At 51.6% G+C, this 22,608-nt stretch overlaps 1 protein-coding gene across 2 annotated transcripts in view; it reads right to left on the reverse strand.

Moving 5' to 3' along the window:
* LOC143372090 (RNA binding protein fox-1 homolog 2) overlaps positions 1-22,608 on the reverse strand; it is a 228,523-nt gene that overhangs the window by 179,036 nt on the left and 26,879 nt on the right. The window contains exon 2 of one of the 2 annotated variants that reach the window (XR_013086207.1): positions 6,018-6,062. The exons of the other annotated variant lie outside the window; for it this stretch is intronic. The gene's annotated coding sequence lies outside the window, so the exon portion shown is untranslated. The remainder of the gene's footprint in view (positions 1-6,017; positions 6,063-22,608) is intronic. 2 annotated transcript variants of the gene reach the window in all.

Below are 22,608 nucleotides of genomic sequence, written 5' to 3' on the forward strand. Positions count from 1 at the left end.
GCAACGCTCACTTTTTCACCCGTAGACGTCTCTCGCGTTATTGCAGCTTCCTCGGCCACCGAGAGGCTCTCGCAAGGAAGTAGCTGCAGCACTTACATCGGGGAATAAGTAAACCTTTCGTTTACTTCGGCCCCGTCCTACCGCGTTTCCATTACCACTCGCTTCTCGTCCGACGACGAAAGCCGAGCTTCTTCTTCCTGTCCGTCTACCGGCGATCACGGTGGGAAACAGGAAAAACCGGCGGGGCCACCAGGGAGCTCGGGAAGTTTGCCATGCTTTATCGCGAATGATGTAACGTTTGCCCGGCATTAAACGGCAGCCATCGGGGAACGTTTCGGGGGCGTCGACCGGCGGCCGGGGTTCGTTTGAATTTCTATTATTCGGCTAATCGAAACGGCCGCGAGGGATGGTTCGGTGATCGCGGCCAGCGAATCGAGAATTTCGCGATTTAATTTAACGCGGCCCCGATATGTGAGAAATTATAATGGCAGTTTGCGGATCTCGTTTCGCCGGGTAAACAAGCCAAGCTGCGCGTGATTACCGGCTACAGCGGAGATTCATTAATATGATAGCGCATAATTGTCGGTGAGACCCGGGGAAAATTATGCTGCAGCGTGTCGTTGATGATCCGGCGGGTTGCGATGCGTCGGCGTGGCCGGCCCAACGATATGGATATTCGATGGAAGGGTCGCGGAAATCAGCGGTAAAAATTATGGAAATTCGCAGGGAAATGTAACGAGAGAGAGAGAGAGAGAGCGATGGAAAGAGCGACGAGGAGTTTTGAAACGAATTCTTCATACCTATGTATTCAAGGTAGGTGCAAAACGAAAAGTTAGCTAATTCGTGGATTACACTTTCGATGCATATCCTCGCTAATTAAACGGATGGGATTATTGTATTACGGATTGGTTATGGTTCTGTTCCCTCCCTTTGTGGCGGACCGTGGGCATTGGAAGCGTGCAAAGATGCCTGCTCGCAGGCTACAGCAGCGTTAATTAATTCAAATCCGTCGCATAATCGGCCTGAAGCCTGGTGAAATCAGAGAAACCGTTTGGACGTGGCTGTGGAGGGTTCTGGTTCACGAAATTAATAAGTTCCGTGTGTGGTCGTATATTCGAGCATTAATCCTGCTGGACGCGCACACGAGTGCAGCCTGCAGCCCTTCCTGCACGGTGTACCCATATGTTATCTAGGCTGTAGAAAATCCTACTGGATCTAGGTCTCTGAGGACATCTCATTGCAAGCCTTGAATACTCTTCGTTTCGCGTGTCCCGTGTTTAGAAGAATCTGCGCTCTGTGTACTCCACGTTCATAAGAATCTACGCTGTTAGCCTACCGGGGGCTTAGAAGAAGTTACCCTCAATTTATCCCCAGAATGGCACTCCCCAGAATTGCCTCGAATAGCGCTCCACAAGTACGCCCACGTATGCCGAGGCACCTAAGTCGCGTTCACGCGTTTACAAGCCCCGACGTACATATTTGCTTAACACAGAGGCGAACGAGCCTCTGTGCCATGTCAATTAGCAATTAGACTATTAATCACGCTGTCGCGGTCCGACTATTATTATTGTTCCCGAGTAACGAGCCCGGGAAACAGGCTACAGAGACCGAGTCGCATTGCACCCCTAAAAGGGCGATTAATTATCGAAAGCCAGTCGAAGGTGGTGGAAGGAAACAATCTATCTCAGATGCGCGCCGAGCTACAGCGAACTTGTTATCGACTTTTAAGAGTTGAAAAGTTGCCGCTCGCCGACGAGACGGCGGAGGCGGGGGATCGTTACGCTTCCATCCTCGATTTTTCTCCGAGAAATTTCGCGTTAAAGTGTCCGGAGGCAGTCTGTCGATGAATCTTGTTACATTAATGCAAGAACGGAAGGAGAAAGACAAGGGAAAACGAGTAACGCGCTTCGCCTTACTTTTAAACAAGCTCACTCCAGACGGTTCGATGATTTAAACAAATTTCTTTGGTATAGAATTCAGCCCATCGTTCTCTCGCTATCTGGATGGAAAAGCTAGCAGGACTGTCACAAATCAAAGGATTCCTCGAAGAAATGGAAAACTACTTCGCGATCAATCAACAATGTTCGATGGAAGAGTTCCCTTACCCCCAAATCTTTTGGGACTTTCTAATGTACCGACGACATGGCTTTATCTTCCCGGCGTTAATAACGCGACGACGCAGAGCAGGGTAGAGTAAATCCACCCACGTAAAGTCCGGCGAAAATTCTATGGTGCATAGGACGACTATCCGCCGAGAGATGAAAAAGTCTCAAACGAGTTCGCTCGTAAAGTTGTCCCCGGCGCTCTTCAAGACGCCCGCCCTCCCTCTCCGGTTCTTCCCTTTCGACCGCAGATAACCGAGCTTGCATACGAAATTATTATGCAAACAGTTTGCCTCGGGAACAGAGACGCGCCCGGTGCAATACACTTCGCGACAGGGTTGCACAATGGGGACTCGACATAAAGTTTCTCTCCGGACAGTGACGCGGCGTGTATACGGTTGTACGCACACTCGCGGGGCCGCTTGCTCGCGAAAACGAGAGCGAGATGTTGAAGAGAGCGGAAAGCAATATTGCCCTCGATAAATTGTTGCGCTGCTCCCCCAATTTTGCCCGCCGTCAATGAACCGTCCAACTACAGCCGCGCGCGCAGTCGTCCCGACTGGAACAAGGGAGAGACTAACAAACATTCGAGTTTCGAGGGTCTGTTAACTCGTTGAATAGAGATCAGTTTGAAAAGAGCACGGGCGTGTTCGAGTGAAAAGCCGCGATGCGAACAAGCGAAACGAAACCGGCCGCGTTTTTCGCGGCAAAGTTGACTCTACCTACGCCACGGCGGGGAAGTAAGTTTGGTCGCCGCGAGTCCCCGGGCGAGCGGTAATTTTTGCACGGCTCCCGGCGCATTCGAGCGAACCTCCCGTCTGGAAGCAAACGGAATCCGCATTGCAGATTTCCCTAGTCATGGCTGAACAATGGTGCGGTGGCCCTCCAGCGATAAGCCGGGTGCGTTGATAACGCCCGGGAACGTCTTAATTTCATGCATTGAGAACGGATCGATGGTTGGCGGTCTCGGTTACCTCGTAAAGCTGGTTACGATTTGCTCGCGTGCGTGGTGGGCGAACGTTACAGCTCTCTCAAGAATCGTCGAGCTTGCAGCCATTCGGATGCACGTGCGCCACTCGACAGCGTATTCTATACTCGCTGAAGACGCGACGATTCGGCTTTGTCTGCTCATTTTACGACGCTCGTAAGTGCCGCCAGGCGGAGGCAGAAGAGAGCCTCGACGAGCACGATCGTGCAGGGGCGAAAAGACGGCGGATCGAGGAGAAATAAGCGACGGGACTAGCCTGATCAGGAAACTAGAAGAATCGAGGTACCGAGGCGTCGAGAGTGGCGGCAATCGGTTGATTAAACCGCGAAAGCACGGTTGAACGATGCAGTCGCAAGGTTCACCGTGGGGTGCGAAAACGAAGGGTGCATTCGTCACCGAGTCGCCTTCTTTTCGCGATCGTCGAAGCGTGGCAGTCGGGCTGCTTAAACCAGCACGGTGGTGCGTCGATTCTACGCCCCCGCTACGACCACCCTCCACTTCGATATTCATCGTCGCGACGCGAGCGGCTGCACGGCACGAAACGCTGAAAAAGAGGATGTCAGGGGAGCAACGCGTGCAACGCGCGCAACCGGAAGGAGTAAGAGGGTGAAAGGAGAAGGAAGGAGAAAGATGGAGCCAGGCGGCGACGCACAAGTGCCGTCAAGTGGAATGCAAGGTGATGCAGACTCTTCTTGCCTTTGCTTGCTTGCACTCCACCCCTTTCTACCTCTTTCGCGTGTACCTCTTCCGTCCCCTCTCCCTAGCTGCCTCTCCCCTCGCAGCGTTTCTTATTACATATTTCTGTCCACTGCGAACAAGTTTTCTCCTTTCCATACGCAACTTTTGATTAGCACGATCATCACCTTTCTCCTCAAATCTCCTTCCCCTTTCCGCAACCTTTTATTTCCTTGCTGCCTCATTTCCCAGTGGTCTTCTTTCCTTTATCCGTCAAGTAAGTATCCTCCCACTTCCTCGGCTTCCTTTGCTCCTCCGCTTCGCTTCTGTCACCCCTTCCCGCGCCCTCTTCGTACGTCTCTCCTCCTCGCGCTTCCTCGCCTTTCTTCCTTCGCCAAAGAAACACTCCTCTTTCAACTCTGCCTCTCACCCAGGCCAGTCTCCATCTTTATTCGCCCTCTCGATTTCTCTCCTCCTTTTCCCTCTTTTTTCCCTCTCGCGCCTTTTTACCATGGCAAGCACGCGCTGATCGCAGAATGAAAAGTACGACGTTACGTGGTCGGCCATTCGGTCTGGCTCAATGCATTCTTTACTCGTCGCCAGCCGCAGTTCTTTCCTCCTTTCCCGCGTTTTTCGTCGCACCCACGCCCACCTTCCTTTTTCCGCGTCGTTCTTGCGCCCACCCACCCTCTCCAACCCTCTGTGCATGTACGTGCACCACGCGCTTTCCACTGAGAAAGGCCCAGCACGCGTATGTACTCCGTCCCGTGATTTCTTCTACGACGTCGTTCCCTCGATAACGCCCGTCACGTTCACCCCTCCGTTGCGACAAGCGGCCGTTTCTCCACGAGCTGTCGCTGTCCCCCGTGTTACACCTTGACGAATCGGCGCGGATCACGGTATAGAACAAACCACCGTTCCAGGGCAAGTGTTTGCACAGAAATGTTTCGATGGTTCAACGGAAATACAGTGTCGAGATATAAAGAGCATCGTACGTAAAAGAACGAAAGAAACTTGTGCCTTTCGCAAGGAAACATTCTCTCTCCCTGATGTACGGACTTTCGTCAGCCTGCATGAAATTATCGGGGTAAACGTCGCGTTTTAGAACACGGAACGCGGGTGGAGTGCAGGAAGCAGACGCGACGTTAAAAATTGTGTACCCGCGGGAGGGTGTTTTCACCAGAGCCGTCCTCGAGTCGCTATTCGTCACTCTTCCCACCAATTTCAGATGCAATCATTCCTGCCGTCCTTCCTGTTTCCATATTTTCATCTTGCTGTCCTGGCGCGGCGATGCACACGCACACGTGTGCCTGGTAGCTCCTTGTCTGCGGAAAAGCGACACCGTGGTTGCACCTTTTCTTTCCCCGCACTTGGGTGTCCTCTATCGTTTCGCTGTTTCACCAGGACACGATCCCCTTGACGTTGTTTCGCAACAGCCAAAGGAACGAGCCGCGCTTGGCCTTTGAAAACGTTCGAGACTTCGCGTTCTGTTCAACGAGATGCCGTTGATAAACATTTCCACTTAAATCAAGAAGTTCGCCGTCTATTCTAATTTCCTAAAGGTGGGAGAACTCTCCACCGAATACTTTCCCAATAGAATTCTCGCAGAACAAATTGGAGCCCCAGGGTGCCGAAGACGAGGCGATTCGGCGGCTAGGTTTATACTTCTTACGCTTCTCAAACTATCGGTTTGAGCGGGCATTGAAGCCCAAAGGAACCCGCATAAAATCAAGAACGCGAAGCTATTTATACGTCTAATTAAATCTCCTAGGTCGTCAGACTGCACTGCAAGCAGAAGCGTCGCGGAAAACGGCGGCTGCTTGAAAAATAACGTCCCTCGCGTTCGCGCAGCAAAGATAAATATAACATTAAGAAGTCATGTTTGCGCGGAACTGCACGCGCCTAAGGGACGCAATAACCGAAAGCGGTTTACCGAGCAAATATTGTCCCGAGTTTACTCGAGTTTCGGCATCAGCTCGCGTCGAAAATCTCGGCATATTTGACCGCTCTCTGTTTGATCACCTTCGGCCCGCCTCGGCAAGAAAACTGACGCAGCAGCCGCGAGAAATACTTGGATATTTCGATTTAAACAGCGAGGATTACTTGACACGCCCGGACCAGCCGCCGAAGAACATTCATTCGGTGTCCATTGGTCGACCTTTCTCCACCCACGCACGCCCTTCGGAGCGCGACGGCAATCCCTTAAGCGGCCAAGCCCCGCGTTTCCCATCGGCGATATTAACGTCACTCACCTGACAGCTGGAACGAAAGTCGGGCTGGACGAGGCTGACGGAAATCTGAAACAACACAAGAGGATCCCGAATTATATTGCGCGGGGACGAAACTTTGCCATCTGGCCTTAATCACCGGCCTGAATAATGATTCAGTCACGCTTAGAGCAGCGCGCAATTTCCCTCGGACAGCCAGCGCCTGGAATTCCGCTGGAAAATCCGGGGAAACAACGGGCAACAACTTAGCAGACGGATAGATTTAATTAAGCCGAAGCCTGGTGAAAGAGTGTCGACTACGCTCTCCACTTTTAGGGAACAACGACTTTGGCGTGGGTCTATTAAAACTACCGTTAACCCTGACACCCTCCGCAAAGGGGAATGCAATGGCCTGCTGGAACTCTACAGAGGAGCGCGTTCAGCTCACGCGAGACACGAACTTGAGAGGAGGGAAATCCAGAATCCATAACGAAGGGCTCGGAGGATTCATTGCTGCAGCGGGAGTAATTATGAGATTTGCCGGTTGCACGGAGGAGTGCCTCGATCGAGGAAGGAAAAGATACGAGGGCAGCGGAAAATCCGTGTACCTGGGGGGATAGGATGCGAGGCGGAGGTGCACGCGAGGTGAACTGATCGTCGGAAGTCGGTTAAGCCGGTTTCCATGACAGAGAACGCACATTAGTGGACTCCGGGTGTTAATGTTCCGCCAGGTGGAAACGGGAAGTGGAACTCGATGTATCGCCGCGGGGGGAAATGGTCCGAGCACGGCTTTAAAACTAAACGCAGTTAAATCGAGTGTGTTATACGCCGGAACAGCGTCGCGTGCAGCCTGGGCATTAACGCGATGCCGTAATGTATTCCAGGTTCCGGCGTTCTTCGATACCCCTCTCGATCCTTCGTTCGGGAGATACGATTTTACAGAGGCGAACCAGGAACACCTATGTACTCGATGTTTCAACTGGTTACGAGCGGTGTCGTGGACGTCCCTCGACAGCTTCCTCGAATTCGAAATCCTCGTGGACAGCTTTCGTGGAAATGCTTCGCAGATCCTTCGACTTTCTGGACCGCAGATGAAGCGAGCACTGATTAGAGTCTTGAAGTTTTCCTTCTAATTCCGCCTCTGCCCTGGGCCACGGGAAAGGCTGTATCAGAGCGCCTGGCTAGCAGGAGAAAGACCCCCGTTCCAGTTGCCGATCCGAAAATCCGATCAGCCGAAAGGAGGTAGCGAACCGTCGGAAAAATATGCTCGACCACGCGAGAGAGGGACGCCTAACCGAATCGAAGCGCGGCCGAACGAATTGATATTTTCGAAGGATGGAAAGAGGACAATGCGGGGGTGGAGGGTGGTCTCTATGAAATTCACCTAGTTTGTATCTGGAATTCGAAACAGCTGCGCGGTGCACGCGTTTCCATTTCCGCGCGGAACCTGGCCGCGCGAGCTCGCTCGCTTGTGTATCGACTGTGTCGTAAAAAATATGGTAATCGAGGGTGGAATAATGGAAAGGGGAGAGACAATAACGCGTGAAAAAGATTCTCCGACATCGACGCGAGAATAGGGTGGTTGGGTGGCGAGAAGAGCTTGGGAATGAAAAAATAGAGCGACCAGGTCTGCCGCGTAACTAAGACTTCACGGGCGAGTAGAATCTTAGTTTGTAATTTATAGAGAACTCACGTCAGAGACAGCTGAAAGGAACGGCGGATCGGTGGACGTACATATTTCTCGAGAGCGAAGCTCGTCCAATAATCTGCCACCTGTTAGGCTTAAAAGTGTCGGCCGCGTCGCCGGAGGCGGAGGGGGTGGAAAAATGGCCAACTATAAACACCAGCGGCCGATATATTTGCAGGCGAGACCGACATCGTAAATAACGTCGGCGAAACGAGTCGCGGGAATTTATCGCGACGATTTTTCGCCGGGGGGAAAGCCAGCCCTCGGTTTATTTCCGCGATAATAGAAGCGAAAGGAACGAGCTGGATTCCTCGGACGCTGAAAGATACTGGCCGTGAACGAAAATCTGTACAAATCGCCCCCGTTCCTTTCGGCTGTAACAGTTTCGAGGCAATCAGCCTTGAAAGTGCCCAACACCCTGACGAATGGGCTGGATACGTACACAGAAATCGTCTGCGGACAGCATCGGTGGATGCCGGAGGACTTCGAAAATAGAAATTCGAACCAGCCTAGAGGCGCCAGGAGACACGAGATTCAGAGGACAAACTGGTACGCCCACGAATCGTGGGCGGACGTTTTTAATTATTTCTGCTCGTCGCGCGAACGATTCCCGCTGCTACTCGAATCGATCGCGGTGCATTCCAGGGTGTCGGCGATGGAATCGCCTTCGACGCAGCCGGCTCTCTAGGAATTTTTATCGAAAGGTCCTCCTAGTCGTCGCGAATTACTTCCCATCGCGGAATTCTCATCTCGGCCTGTCCGCCGCCGAGTCAGATCCCTGCCCGCATAATTTCCATTCCTCCGTTTGTTTAATTATACCCGGCTGTCGGCCAGCCAGATCCAGGTCGCGTTCTCCAGTTCACCTAGGAGCCCCTCGATGGAAGAATCGTCTCCTAATTGGAGAAGAAGACACTGTTTTCCTGACGCGAAAGAAAGCTGATCCTTACGTGCACACGTATTCCGCGTGACACTTTTCGAAGAGCAATTCCTTTGCAGAAGAAACGCGGACGCTGCTAATACCAACACCACGAGCAAAAAAAAGGGGCCGAGCAACATCGATCCATATTACAACGCGATTCACAATAGACGCAACCCCATTATATCTGGAATTCAAAAAGACGTTCTCCCTGGCCAGAGATCCGCGAAATACCTTCGTTCCCTGGACTGATCCATTTCTCCTACGGTTCCAAAGTCTACGCTCGCCTCACCGATCGAGGAGGCACCGTCTCCGCGACATTTCCTGCCAGCCGAGGCTCTCGAGGAATTTTTATTGAGCCCCGCCTCGACTCGATGCTGGGGGACGTTTTCCCAGCGTATGATGGCATCGATTTCGCATCAGCAGCCAGTCCTCCCTCCCCCCCCCCCCGTCCGATAAAGAACTTCGTCGGAGATAGGTCTGGCCCGAGGAGCCTAGACAACTTAATTAAGGGACGTTTACCCTCCGACGATGGCGTTCCTAGCGCGGTCCCTTGTCGTCCTTTCGCCACCCTTAATAAACGCGTGCTTTCCCAGGTCGATGCACCGGGAAACGAGCAAGTTAACTGGGTCACGCGTCGTTTCGCCGTGTCACGCGGCTCGCCACGCCGTGAAATTAACCCCGCGGACTTCCTCAAGCAACAGTCCCGTGCCATCGGCCAGAAAAAAATACAGAGGCGCCAACCGTTTCGAGGAGAATCCAGGACGAGAGACTCGGGCCGTTGTTTCGAGTCGTGGCTCGGGTGGGGGAGGTTGGAATTTTATTGCGGGGGTCGCAACGATTGCCATACTGAATTTCGTGAAAGTAACCCGTGCAGTAAAGGAGAAACTCGCAGGTTTTTCACTCCTTCGAGCGATAGTACGAAATTGTACTCATCTGTACTACTTTACAAGTATTGTATTAGAACACTGCGACTGAAATCGATTCCTCGGACTTTGGGATTCTCCGAGAAGTCGATTAGCCATGGCTGCGTCGCTTTTCAACCACCCTCCTCTCGAATATATCACGTATTAGCTGCATTCCAATTTACGAGACACACGGTACAGATTCATTGGACTGTTTCGATGAAATCCCGGGATCGAGCGATGCGGACGCCTGAAATGTTCGTGCTCGCCAATCTGGCCGTTAAATTGCCGTCACTATGTCCATCATATGACAAACGAGTCGGATTTGATTGCAATTTGACACTATGTTTAGTCGGAAGCAAACGTGTCCGCGCCGCGACACTCCTCTTCAATCTGTCCGCCCTGTTTTTCAGCGAGTTACAGAACCGTTCTACTCGGATCACGATGATCTAAGGATTATTGCCTGTCGACTTTGTAATTCAATGTCAAGCTGCATCTGCGAAGCCTACCAGGGTTCCTCTGTCTTATTTAATTCGAACGGAACTGTCCTCCCTAATAAATTCGACCGACAGATACCGACGAACATTTCACCATCCCAAAATCCGCGATTAATCGAGCCGTAGATAGGCAGTGTAAAACTGCGCTTTGCGAATGCATTCTTCGGCGAACTTTTCCCGCGACTGTGGCTCGATTAATCCGGTTCTTAGAAGCCCGTGCGTCTCGGCGGGAGGTACAATTAAATTGATGAATGGTCCGCGTTACGAGGAAGCTTGTCTCTATAATTCAGCCAACTCGCCGAACAATTCCCGATGCAGTGAAATATATTCTTTCCCCCGCGGTGAAAAATCAGCGACGAGCCGCGAGGAACGAACCAGCGGCCGCGAATTCGATTAATCCATCATTTCCTCGCATCCTCCGAGGATCATCCATTACGCCGCGCTATTCTCCCGCGAGATGACAGACGCCGAGGTCGCCCCGTTCTTCGCGGACTGCAACTTTCGACTCCGTTTTATCGCGATAACACCGGTGTAATAAGATTACCGGCGGCTCTCTTCCACCCTGCGCTAGGCTTCAGCTTGCAGCAACCCCCAGTCCGATCGCTAATAGCCCATTATCTCAGCCTCTAATCTCGGTGCACTTCCTCCGAGCGCTTTTCAATTTTCCTCCTTCGAGGCCTGACCGAGGAACCTCCCCCTCTCCGCCCAGCGGAATCGATTAATCGAGGGACCTCGAATAAACTGGGGAAGAGAAACTTCGCCTGGCCGGTCGCCAAGACCTTCGACTTCCCCGCGAGTTCTTTTCGTGTTTCGGGCTCCTCCTGTCCACGCGACCGTCACGTGAAAACGTCTCGACGGTAGAAAAGTTCCTCCGCTACCCTCCGGGAATCCCTAATGCCCCAGTCAGCTCGCTCGGCACGCGCCTCGCCAGGCCTGTGATCACGAACAGGAAACTCGGTATAAGAGCTTCGCGGGTCGTAAAACGATCAGGAGCTATAAGCGCGCGCCTCTTTGACGTATGAAATAGGAGACTGGAGGAGGGAGCTGGACACCTTTAATTTCGTTAGAGGCGGCTTCGAATCCGTCCTCGTTGATGCGTCGCCGAATTCGGTGGCGCGCGGCCACGCGAAATTAAGACCTTGTCGCTCCTCTTCGCCGACTCCGTTCCTCGTAATAGGCTTCTGAGCGATGTTTATGGCACGAACACGCGCTCCTTTTGTCCGTGGACAACGGTCGCCGAGCCTGCCATTAATCCCGGCCCGCTGACGGCGGATACGTAATGGCCGTTTTTATTGGCGTCGTAACTCCGACACGCCTCGATATGTCCGCCGCCGCCAGCAGCCGATTAAAGCTTATTCGCGGAACGCGTGCCTCGCGATAAAAGGCTTTTCCTCCTTCGCGCTAGCTGATACGAGCGATGAACCACCAGCAGCCCCCAATTTCCACTTTTCCTCCCCTGCTTTCCCATGAAACTCTGCCAGCACTACCACCTGCTTAAACAGTTTCGCTGCCCTAGCTCGGATATTCTTTCAACATTCCTCCCCCGTTTATCGCGCATTTCGGGGAAACGAATTGCTCGCTCTCATCCACGATTCCTCGGATGCCTGCAGAGTTTCGTTATTGCAGCAGTGAAGTAGAATTGTGCTACGGACGCGACGCTCGATCGGGCGCGTTCAAGGAGGTACCGCAGCCGTACGATCGATCGAAACTGCTTGAAATTAATTCCCTTGTTATCCCCCTAACGTATGCCACCCAATCCTGTTGGCCTGCTGTTGGGAACAACGTCAGGAGCAGAGTCGTCGATTGATTATTGGGACCCAGCGGTACCACCCACGATCGAATAATTGCGCCGCACCTAAACGCCGCTGGCAATTAGGAAATTCACCGGCAACACCGTGGAACTTCAGCCTCGCGATTCCGACGGACGAACGAACGGGGAACGTTCGCGGGATCGGGACGAATCGGTCGCGAACCGATGGAACGAGCTGGTTAAACGGACGCGTAATTGCTGAATAAACGCCGCCGCGCCGAGGGTGCCTCGCTGCTCGCTAAATCGTTAATTCCCGATTCGCCGGGAACAATAATGCGTCGCGATGAAATATTCATAGGAATATTCGTCGGGCTTATCGTTTATTCCGCGCACCGTGGGATTTATTTCGGGAAATGAAACGCTCTCTGTCACTCGCGGCCCCTCCGCGCGCCCCTTCCTTTCTAGAGTGTTTCATGTTGCATTCGACGATAGCGATCGCGAATTATTGAACGCCACGTCGACAGGAATATTCTCATTTCGCCGATTATTTTTCCTGCGGCAAATCTAAGCGAACCTGCGCTTCGGAGATTAAACGATATGCATTTCGAATGACACGCTAAATACGGTGTACAAAGCCTCGAAATTCTCTCCCCCTGTGATTTAACTTTTAATGACCGGGGAGCGAAATCCCTCCCCGAGTTCGGCTGGCACAAATTTAAATGGGAATATTTAAATTGCAGGATAGACGTTGCCGTTGAAATTTATTGCGCTCGGATCCCATTGGCACGAAATTTACGCCAGCGATTGCAATTATGCGAGTGTAATTCTCCCCTTTTTTTTATAGAATTCTGGGGGTTAAGTGATCAAGTACCCTCTGTATGCGAATCTGGGCGCCCAGGTGTATCACTCATCGAAGAGGATGTGGAGCGATGTTTCAGCTCGCTGTCGCAACGAAAACTTGACCTGTTCCCTTATTCTTCTTCCGAATTCCTTTGCATACACGTGCACAGGCGGCCGGTATCACGCGATATTAAAGCGAGTTTCTTTGGCGGTCGGCCAAGCCGATGAAAACCGAGGTTATCGTCTCCGCCGAGTGATTTCTTCTCCGGACTTTTCCGCTACGTCGTCTACCGCGCAGCTGCTGATTTTACGGGGCGCCGTCCTCGCGAAGTTTCAAGATTTTCTTATCCAACGGGCTCCGTCGAATCGACGAGATCGTTTTGTTAACGGGCTATCCTCGTCGCGCCAGTACTTTTCCAAAACAGCACTTTTGTTTTAGAAGGATTTTCATATTGACCGCAAGAGTGACATTTCATGTATATTCAGCGGAGTCTTCGCTCTTATGCATATAAAGTTGACAGAGATAACAAAACTCCCTATCTCCCTGCTATATGACATTTTCCCAAGTGCAACGATCTAGATGTCGTATTTTATTTATTTTCATTCCTTCAATTTATAGGATAGTGAAAAGGCGAGGCCCAGCTGAAGTTACTATCGCAATACAAAAGATAGAGAAAGAAATAAAAACCAAACTAAAAAATAAAACTGCCAGGAAGTATGTTCCCTAAAATTCACTCAACTTTTCAACACCCCACCGTGACGAAACTCTTCCCATCGATTCGCCAAAGCCTGACCAAAGGTCCCAAAGTCTTCACGATCCCATCGCGTTTTCTGGAAAGCTCTGTCACCCTCGCCCCATTCAAGCATCGAGTATCGATCGCAGCGGAAACCGCGGAAGACGCGTCTCGTCCTCTCTTGAAAATGGAGCATGCTTGAGGCATGCGACTGTTTCGCAACATCAAAGGTCGGCTAGTAATTAACCGCGGCAAAGGGTGAAAATTCAGTTTCACCTGTGTCTGGAGGAAGAAAATCCCAGGGATTAAACGCTAACTGAGGCGCCGCGTAGCACGCGTAATTAAACCTTGAGGAAGCCCGACTCCAGCTAACTTTCGTCGCGCGCAAAAAGAAACAGGGAAGAAGAGATCCGGCGGCTTGTAGATAAAATTTCTGCTCCCCACGCTGGACACGGGGAGGACCAGGTAACAGGGTGGATTTGGCCGGGGTTGTTCGGCGCGAGCATGAATGCAAGAAAACACGCGCTTATAACGCTGGAACGCGTGTGTCCTCGCGAATGCGCGCTGATTGCATGCTCGCCAACGCATTCTACGGAAACAATGTGCATGCGCGCGCGAAACGCGAGCAACGGGGAATGCGGGATAAACCGTATCATGCACTGTCCCCCTGGAAAACATCTGCGACGACTCCCACAAGCATTGATTAGATTTAACGAATCAGTCTGTCCGCGATTTTTTTTCGCGGAATATTCGCGATCTAGATCCTGGATCGCTATCGCGCACGGTGGCGACGGAGAAGAATAATCGGCAGGAGTGCCGATGGCGCTGCACCTTTGCACACCGATAAATTCTTTCGTTGTTAATCGCGTTGTTCTGCCTCCTGTTTCCCCCCTCGGATTAACGATAACACGCTGCTCGAGGACGCTCGTTTTTCGTGCTTAAGCCGCGTCCGACAAATTGTCGAATGCGCGTGGCATTAACACGGCAATTGACTGCATTAGCCCGATTTGTTCGGTCGTCTCGAGGGTTTCTTAACGAATGACCGCCCTCGAGCCGCCTGTTTGCCACTGATTCCGCTTCGCAGTGGAAAAGGAACGTCTCTGCTCGCCTGCTGATCCAACAGACAGCAGAGTAAACGAACCGGCGTGCGCGATGAAATATCGAGATTCCTGCAAATTTCGAAGTAAACTTCGTAACAGAAAACCATCATGAAGCTCCCCTTGGAGTCGCAAAATGCAACGGCTTCTTCCCGGCGAACGCATATGCACCGTGGCTTCCGGCCAACAGATGCATAGGGGAGAGGTGCTATAAAAGGCGCACTTTTATTTGGCGTCCATTTCTGACAATATCATTACAGGTATTTAAAAAACAGTTACATCAGTAGAAAGCGTGTTTACTACCCTTCGATAAAAGTATATTACAATCTCGTCAATTGTAATAGAAAATAAGAAAATCGTGGATTTTCAAATAAGTGGGAGATGTCCCTTTTACGACTAGGTGGTTTTAAATGGGACAGTATAAGTCGTGAAAGGGGTACGTTAATAAAAAGAAACTTATTAAGTATTACAATTATAATTGTAAATTTTAATGATACAAAACAATGGAATCTATGAAAAAATTAACTCTTTTTACTGTAAGTCATCAATATTTTGTCGCTTCGAATAGTCACTTCACTAATTCTTAAATTTGAAATAAGACTTCCCTAGTAATTTCTTCCCAGATATTCCCTAATAACTTTACAGGAAAGTAAAATACACATAGTGTCCAGCAGTACATGCGTATGAGAGGGACAGCCATGAAACGGTCGTCCCATTTCAGACTTGTTATGCTGTCCCTTTTAAGACTATAAGGGAGTTTAATATAAAATAACCTCAGAACAATCAATTAAGCGTACCTATTAAGTATTTTCGTTTCAGTTGAATGCAGGCTATTTTAACGATATAACACTTTAACACTCTGCATATCTTGATCTCAGAAAACAACAGAGAAAATCAACGAAAATTTTACTTTTACTGCCGAAAAACATCAACCGCGGATTACGACTCTTTTGGAAGTGAGGCTGCAGTGAAGTTTACGTGAAACGCCTGGGCACTAGTGTTGTCGTAAACAGGAAAATATGCGTTTAGAATTTTGGCAATTCGATTTGTCCCATTTAAGACCTGTCCCTTTTATAGCAGCTCTCCCCTACTCAAGAGTACACTATATTCGCGAGATATGAGCACGAACCCACACGGACACACTCACACCTGCATCGCGTGCTCCTCTTTCGTTCACCTGTGCACCCTCTGTCCTCCCCTTCCGCCCGTATATTTACACACGAGTCGGAGCCTCCGACACAGCCGCCTCAGAGTGGGCCATACACGCAAAGGGGGTAGAAAGCTGGGGCACGACGGTAACATCCCGGAAGCCAGGATCGATATCCAGACACGCCATCACCACCCTGGTCTGCCTCTGTCTCTCTTCCCTTTCCCTTCCTCTTCCCTACAAGCTCTCAACCCCTCGCTCTGCCGCGCCAACCCCGTCGCGGCCCGTGCCCCCTTTTTCCCGAGGAAACTCTCTCGCTGCGTCTGTTTATTTTTCCCTCGTCCCGCTTGGCCCCCGCGGAAGGTTAATGGACCCTCCGGGATGTCTTTGGCAACCGAGAACCAGATTTTTCCTTCCACCACCTGCGGCGAATCGTCCCCCGTCGGTGGGAGGAACGCGAGCGACTCGCGAAAGGAGTCGGGCAGAGATCAAAGCGGCGACGGATGCCTCACGGAAAATCCGAGCAGTGATTATGTTTAAGTTGGGATCGAGCTGCACGCTGGCAACCCGTGGCCCTCCCTTGCCTGCAGCTGATTACTCGAGCCGCGATTTTCCACCCCGCTCTACGTCCAAAGTTTTCGCGCCAAATCTGCCGAGGAACGTCTTTTGATCAATTTGAATGTTTGCTTCATCGATGCGAGACTTTCTTCTTCGATGGTCCAAGTCCGGGGGACCCTTTGAGCGATGCTCGGTCGCAGTGGAATTTTCCTGTACAAGTTTACTCAGTTTTTTGCCGTTCCCTTCGCAGAGAGAGAGCTTGCTTCCGAAGCAGCAACTCTTATTCAGGAATTTATGGAATTTTTTAGCGCCTTCTTTGCACAGAACAGCCGCTCCATTGTTGGGCGCCTGTCCCCGGTGTTGTCGGTTTTTCGCGCCAGAGCGGACAGAGAAGCGCGCGATCGCCTTTTGTTCTTGAGGACTCGATCGGACTGGGCCGAACAATGCTGCTGGCTAAATCGAATCCAAGAAAAAGCATCGCGCGCCGAAAAGAGGAAATGCCATTACCTCCAGCCAATCCTGCACCCCGCAGCCCTGTGTCGAGCCCGGTTTCCTTTCAACCGGTCGTTTCCTCGGGATCTCACGATGTGCTGATGCGAGGAAAATGAAGGCCGCTCTGGGAATCGAAGGCAGGATCGATCTTACTTCGATGGCTTCCCTAAGAGCCCCGATGATGAATCCTTCGACTTTCCCCGGGAAAACCATCTGCCACGTACACAGCTACCTATCCATCGCTGGAAACTTTGCTTCCTAATATCGTAACTACTTCCATCCGTTCTGGAAGCTTCCTCAACATTACCGGCGCCAGGATAAAAGTTGGTAATTCCATCCCGCGGAATTACAATATTTGCTGGAGCCCGTGAATCCAGAACAGATTCCCGGCGACCAGCTGCGTCATTTCGACGATCAAATATTCATTTCCAATTACATGCAGGAAACAAGGCGTTGCACACGCATCGCGAGGCCTTTAGGCGCGATTATGCGCGCGACGCGAGTCAATCGATCGTCGAATTGATTCTGAAACCCGGGAGAACGTGCTTTGATATCGCCGTGCTTTGGTCGAAGACCTGCTCCAGCGAATTCGCCACGTCCGAATTTACCACGCTTGATTCAATTAGCTGTTGCTGCGCGTTCTATTGGCGGAAGAGCAGAGGAAGAAAATTATGAAGAATTGATAATACGATTCCACGTGTCGGCTCGGGGGAACGTGTCTCTGGGAAGCTGGTGAAATGAAGTGAAAACTGACGAAAGAGACCGGACAGCGGACAGAGGAGAATTGGATGTTTCAAAATATTGGCTTCCCCGTCTGACCACGTACGATATTTCGGGCAGATTCTACTGCGAAAGTTTGCCATGCAAACGCGGCAAATTGGGGTGCACGCGTTCCGACTTGACAGTCTGCGAATTTCGTCAGCCCCACTGACGAATCCTATCACTCTGCGCCATTAATTAGGTCAGCAGGACCGTCGAGAGTAACGCGGAGTCTTTCAACGAGCGGCTGACGCAAATTGTGGCGCCTGTAATGGACTACTTAGACGTTGATATGATTCTATCGATCACAGGCGACGCGTTCTCAGTGAACGTCGCTGATAGCAAAATCAAATGAAAAGCTGAGCCTTATATCGACTGAAAACTGAAGTACGATTCCCGAGGTCGGAGAATCAAACATTCAAAAAACTGTTAATTTCAATTACTCGTTCAGGCTGCTGCCGAAAAGAGGAGATCTGCGCTGTGGATCCGTGTGCACGGATCCGTGCATTTACAGCCCTGGCTTGGGCGCAACAAAAAATAATCACGAATTTCCGGAATGCCGCTCGGTAACGCGCGAACTCGCCATGAACTCGTCGGAACCGAAAGTTTCCCCCATTAGCATCTCGTTTTTGCGGAGGGTAACGCCACTCGACGGCCAGCCACGTAGCCATTCAAGATGCACAGCGACACACATATAAACAGTACTTTGTCGTTTCCTCTTTTTTGAATTAATTCGCCCGTGGGGGACAATTAAAGTGCCGGGACGTCGAAATGGAACTGTAGTATCGCTTCCGCTTGGACTTAATCGCGAGTCGTACAGGACGGTTCAAAAGAAGATTCACCGAAATGTTCGAACGGAAAATAATATCCAAATTAAAAAAAGAACACTTTTACAAGCAAGAATCAGCCAGGCCACTCCCGAGGCCTCTATTGAACGCGCTCTATCCGATGCCAAGCACAAGCGAATTAACAGGCGAATCCGCGACTGTTTCAGCGCGAGTTTCAGCTGAGACGATGGTCGGCAAAGGGTCGAGCTGGCGAAACGGAAGACGGGGGTCGGGGGTGGTTAAGGGAGTGCACAAAGCCATTTCTGTCGAGAGGGAATAGAGGCATGCTCTGTGCTCTCAGACATCGTCGAGCTGCATTATGCGCGGTGCACGCGATGCGTATAGACTGGCCAGGGCCGTACGAACCGCGCTGTACACCATCGCACACCTCTCGCTGCTTCTACTCCCAACGATTGGCTCCTACCTCGCCCATGCTTCTGCTATTCTAAATTCACTCGGGAGAAAAATTTGCGAGAGCCTCGGGGGGTAGAGCTGAACAGCCACGTCAAAAGGCGGTGTCCTTAAAGGAATTCCAAGGAATCCCTGGCGGGCAGAGCGCACAGGGGCACGCGGAGGATCCTTAGGAGATGGAAAATCAGATCTGCTTCTTTCGAACATCCCCGGCATCTCGTCTCTAATAATATACCGACTTCCCGCTTTTCCCGAAACGATCTTCGCCTCCTTCTTGTTTCTCCAATAAATTGGATCAAACAAGACGAAAATAAATCTGATAGAACAGCATTAATCTTCGACTCTGTATCCGGCTGGTTTTTGTCCGCAACTTCGCCCGTTTCCGGAACATAAATTCACGAGAAAGAGATTTACCGCAACGACCGCGCCGGAAATCGAAGATTTCTCCCGCGTCTCGGCCTCGGATCTTTCCCTTAACAGAAGAAGAGAGCTATGATCGTCGGACGGTGCTTTCGTCCGCCGGCCACGGCCAAGAAACTGTCGACGATAAAGGAGATCGCGTAACGACATCGATAAAAGACGATGCGAGGTGTCCAACGACGTGTCTGCCAGCGATTTCGTTCGTCCAACGAGCTGTACGAGTCCGTTTTGCCAATTATTACATAGAGGGGTGTACCTGCGTCTCGGCTGTGGCTTTGGGGGCAAAGAGGGTTCCGAGGGGAAGATTTCCAGGGGGAATATAACCAATGTATCGTAAACATAGCAGAACCCTTGAACCCTAATGATCGTCCCATAACGATCCCCAAAAAATTAATCAGCAAATTACACGAGCGCCAGCCAGCCGTTAAAAGCTGATCAGATCAGTCATTTCCCGTGTACGCAGCGGCTTATCGTTCGCGTTAACGCTCCATTAGCGGGAATCCCTTCCAGCCCAGCGGAGGAATTTTATTTCCAAGTTCGAGGGGCCAACACTTGTCGACGATCGGCGCCAGGAAAATCTCGTCGCGGTCCACGGACTTAGAACGCAACCCCTTCGAACGGCCAAGACAAAGGTCATCGTGTAGACTTGGTCGACGGGAATTCCAGCAGAGACGGGCAGCACTTCGAGGTACCGAGTCGCTATTAAGTCCAAGTGTCTCTCGAGTGGAAAGTTGCCGGTAAGTTGGAGGAAACTGTATTATACCCGGTAAGTAGGTCTTCCCGAAGATTCGGGAGACCGTTGGAATATTAATTCGCCCCTCGACCGGTGAATACGCGAGTCGTGGCGGTTCGAGGACGATCCCCCGCGATATTGCAGGTAGATATTAAAGTTTCATCGGGAACTAAAGAAACCTCGATCCGAAAAACCCCTCTCGAGGTGGCGAGGGACGCTGATGAGAATATTCTGCCCTCTAAGAGCAGAGAGTATCCTGCCTGCATCCGTCCAGAGAAGGGCGAACTCGCAGCTAAACGAATTACACGCGTAAGAAGCCCTCGAACAAGCGACGCTACTAAAAAAACGCACAATGGCTGGATAAAAGATCGTCGTGAAAATGAAAAATGTCAAGGGAGGAAGAAGCACGCGCGTCGAGTACCCTCGCCGTGAAAAAAGCTAACGAATTAAGGCGATCTCCAGAGGCCCTGTTTCTTGCTCGATGCTGCAAGCTCCTCGCGCTTGGGCAAAGGTTGCTCGATCTCCACTTATTGCGGAGCTTCTCCTGCAGAACATCGGGCTGGAGTGCTCGCGAGGGTGCAACCGAAGTTCGTAATCACGGAACGGCGAAAAAGGAGGAACCGGGAGGGAAACGGAGGGTGCTAGATCAACGATGTAACACGGTGCTTGAACCCACTTGCTCCTCTTCCTATCTGGGCGACGCGGTCGATTACTATACGCGCATGTATCTGTCCGTTCAGGCAGCCACTGCTTACAAAGAAATTCGCGTGCATCGCCGATAGCCTGCGGCGCGATCGGAGGAGGACCTTCGAGTATCCTCCACTTTCACGATTTCGATTTCTCTTACGACGAGGACAGGTTCCGCGGCCCAGAAAAGTTCGAGTGGCCAGAAGATAAAAGCGAAACGATGTAGGCGCTCGCCGCGCAGCCACGTGGCGTAAACTTCGGTGATATTAATCGGCCAGACGGCCGGGGCTGGCGAACTTCGTGGCTGCTGCAGCGAGTCGAAATTACGATTCCCCGGGGGTAACGAACGGCCCGAGGTTGCGATCCTCCTGGCAAGCCAGCCTTTAATTAATGAAACGTAATCCCACGATCGAACGGGCTATTCATAATTTCACTCTAATTCGATACAACGAGGCTGGAACCGCTCGAACTTCGAATCGGGCTGGAATTTTCAAGAGGAGCGGGCGCAAGAATCCCCTCGCCTCGATTTCATCGAATATCACCGGCTTTCCGTTTCCCTGCGGTGCTCCGTGGGACTTCGCGAAACGTCGGTGGCCGCAGCAATATTTCTATCGCTGGCCACGATATTGAGTCCGACCCGTCGACGGACAGCCGAAGGGAAGCGCTGGTCCGAAGCAATAGTCCGGGAGGTACGGGAAACGTATCGGTGACCGGGGGAAAAATCCCTCGCCTTTCCAATTACGAGACGCTTCGGAAGTGGCAGCTTTGTCCCTTCGGGACAAGAGACTTCCTCTAAGGCACTGGTCGGGCGGAAGTCCCAACAAAGTTGACTCTACGAGCGGCATTGTGGGTGTGTTTCTATCGAGTCTCGCGTAGCGATGCCTGGCGAGTTTTCATTGCAAAGACAACGCCTCGAAGGAAGAGTCAGGAAGTTTAAACCTGATACAATAGGTGACCATCGCAAGAGCCTGGCCCCCGCGCTGACTAATCAATGTCCCAAGACCAGCGTACTCCAGCGGCAACCCCAATTGTCAGAACGGCCGAATCGCGGCTGATGACTGCACACTTCGGCGAGGCAGACAGAGGGAATTCCCTTCGACTAACCACGGTTCCCAACAGCCTCTCGGCTCCATTAAGCCTGGCTGGGTCGGTCTGTGGCGATTACAAAACGCTCCCGGTCGAGCTTGTTGCACGGACTCAGCACCGGCGAGCCAGCTCAGGTACCCCGGGATCGCCAGCTCCCGTCCCGAGGTCAAGATTCCCGGGAATAATCACCCACGAGGCAAGCCTCGAGCTCTAGCTGGATAGACTGACGGCGGAGAGAAAGTTTCGAATGCGATGGATAATAAAAATCTGCGGAATTCCATTTTCCAAGGGTGTCTCTGTACGTTCAGGATCGGAGCTAGCAGACAGCAAGCCGCGACTCGCCAAAGTTTCCATCGGCGGCTGGATACTTGCCAGGATGACGAGCGAGTCTTGCTAACGCCATCGAGCCGGCCACGGCTTTATAGATTCCAATCTTCCGTCTATCCCGTTATATTAAAATGCAAAACACGGAGCTTTATGGACATGTCGGCCGGGGCAGGAGGGGGGCGTACGCGAACGGGGTTAATAATGCAGAATCGCCCCGCGCGTTTCAAAGCGACGCAATAATAATTGACCGGCGAGAGCAACGCGCTCCTTCCACGAGATATTCGATGCGCCACGAGCCTTTGTGCGCGACAGGAATTCCGTCGAAATTCGTGGCGCCGCGACGCATCGGCTCTGGTTCGAGCGAGAACGCGTATTCGTACTGTATTAGGAATTCCCTGCAGGGTATTCTCGCAGCTCTGCCGATCGCTGATTTAATTCGCGACCAATTCAAATTCGGAATCCCCAAAGTTTCCATCGATTGATATTTTCCCTACACCTTCGAATAATCCGAACGAAGTCCACCGACGACAAAAGTGTTTCCACAGTCCATTCGATTGAATAAGCAGACCGTGATCGTCATAAAATCACCATTCGATCGCCATCCCCTTGAGAGGCGCCCCGTTTCGCCCCAGTTACCGCGTCGACAATGCAACGAGCTTTGTCATGCACGAGAGACACGGATTAATGCACCCTGCCCGGGCGAGAGTGTGTCAGTAAGCGTGTGCGCGCCTCCGACTCTCGTGAGCGGCACACACAGACGGCG

Source organism: Andrena cerasifolii, chromosome 8 (assembly GCF_050908995.1).
Source record: "Andrena cerasifolii isolate SP2316 chromosome 8, iyAndCera1_principal, whole genome shotgun sequence".
Taxonomy (NCBI): domain Eukaryota; kingdom Metazoa; phylum Arthropoda; class Insecta; order Hymenoptera; family Andrenidae; genus Andrena; species Andrena cerasifolii.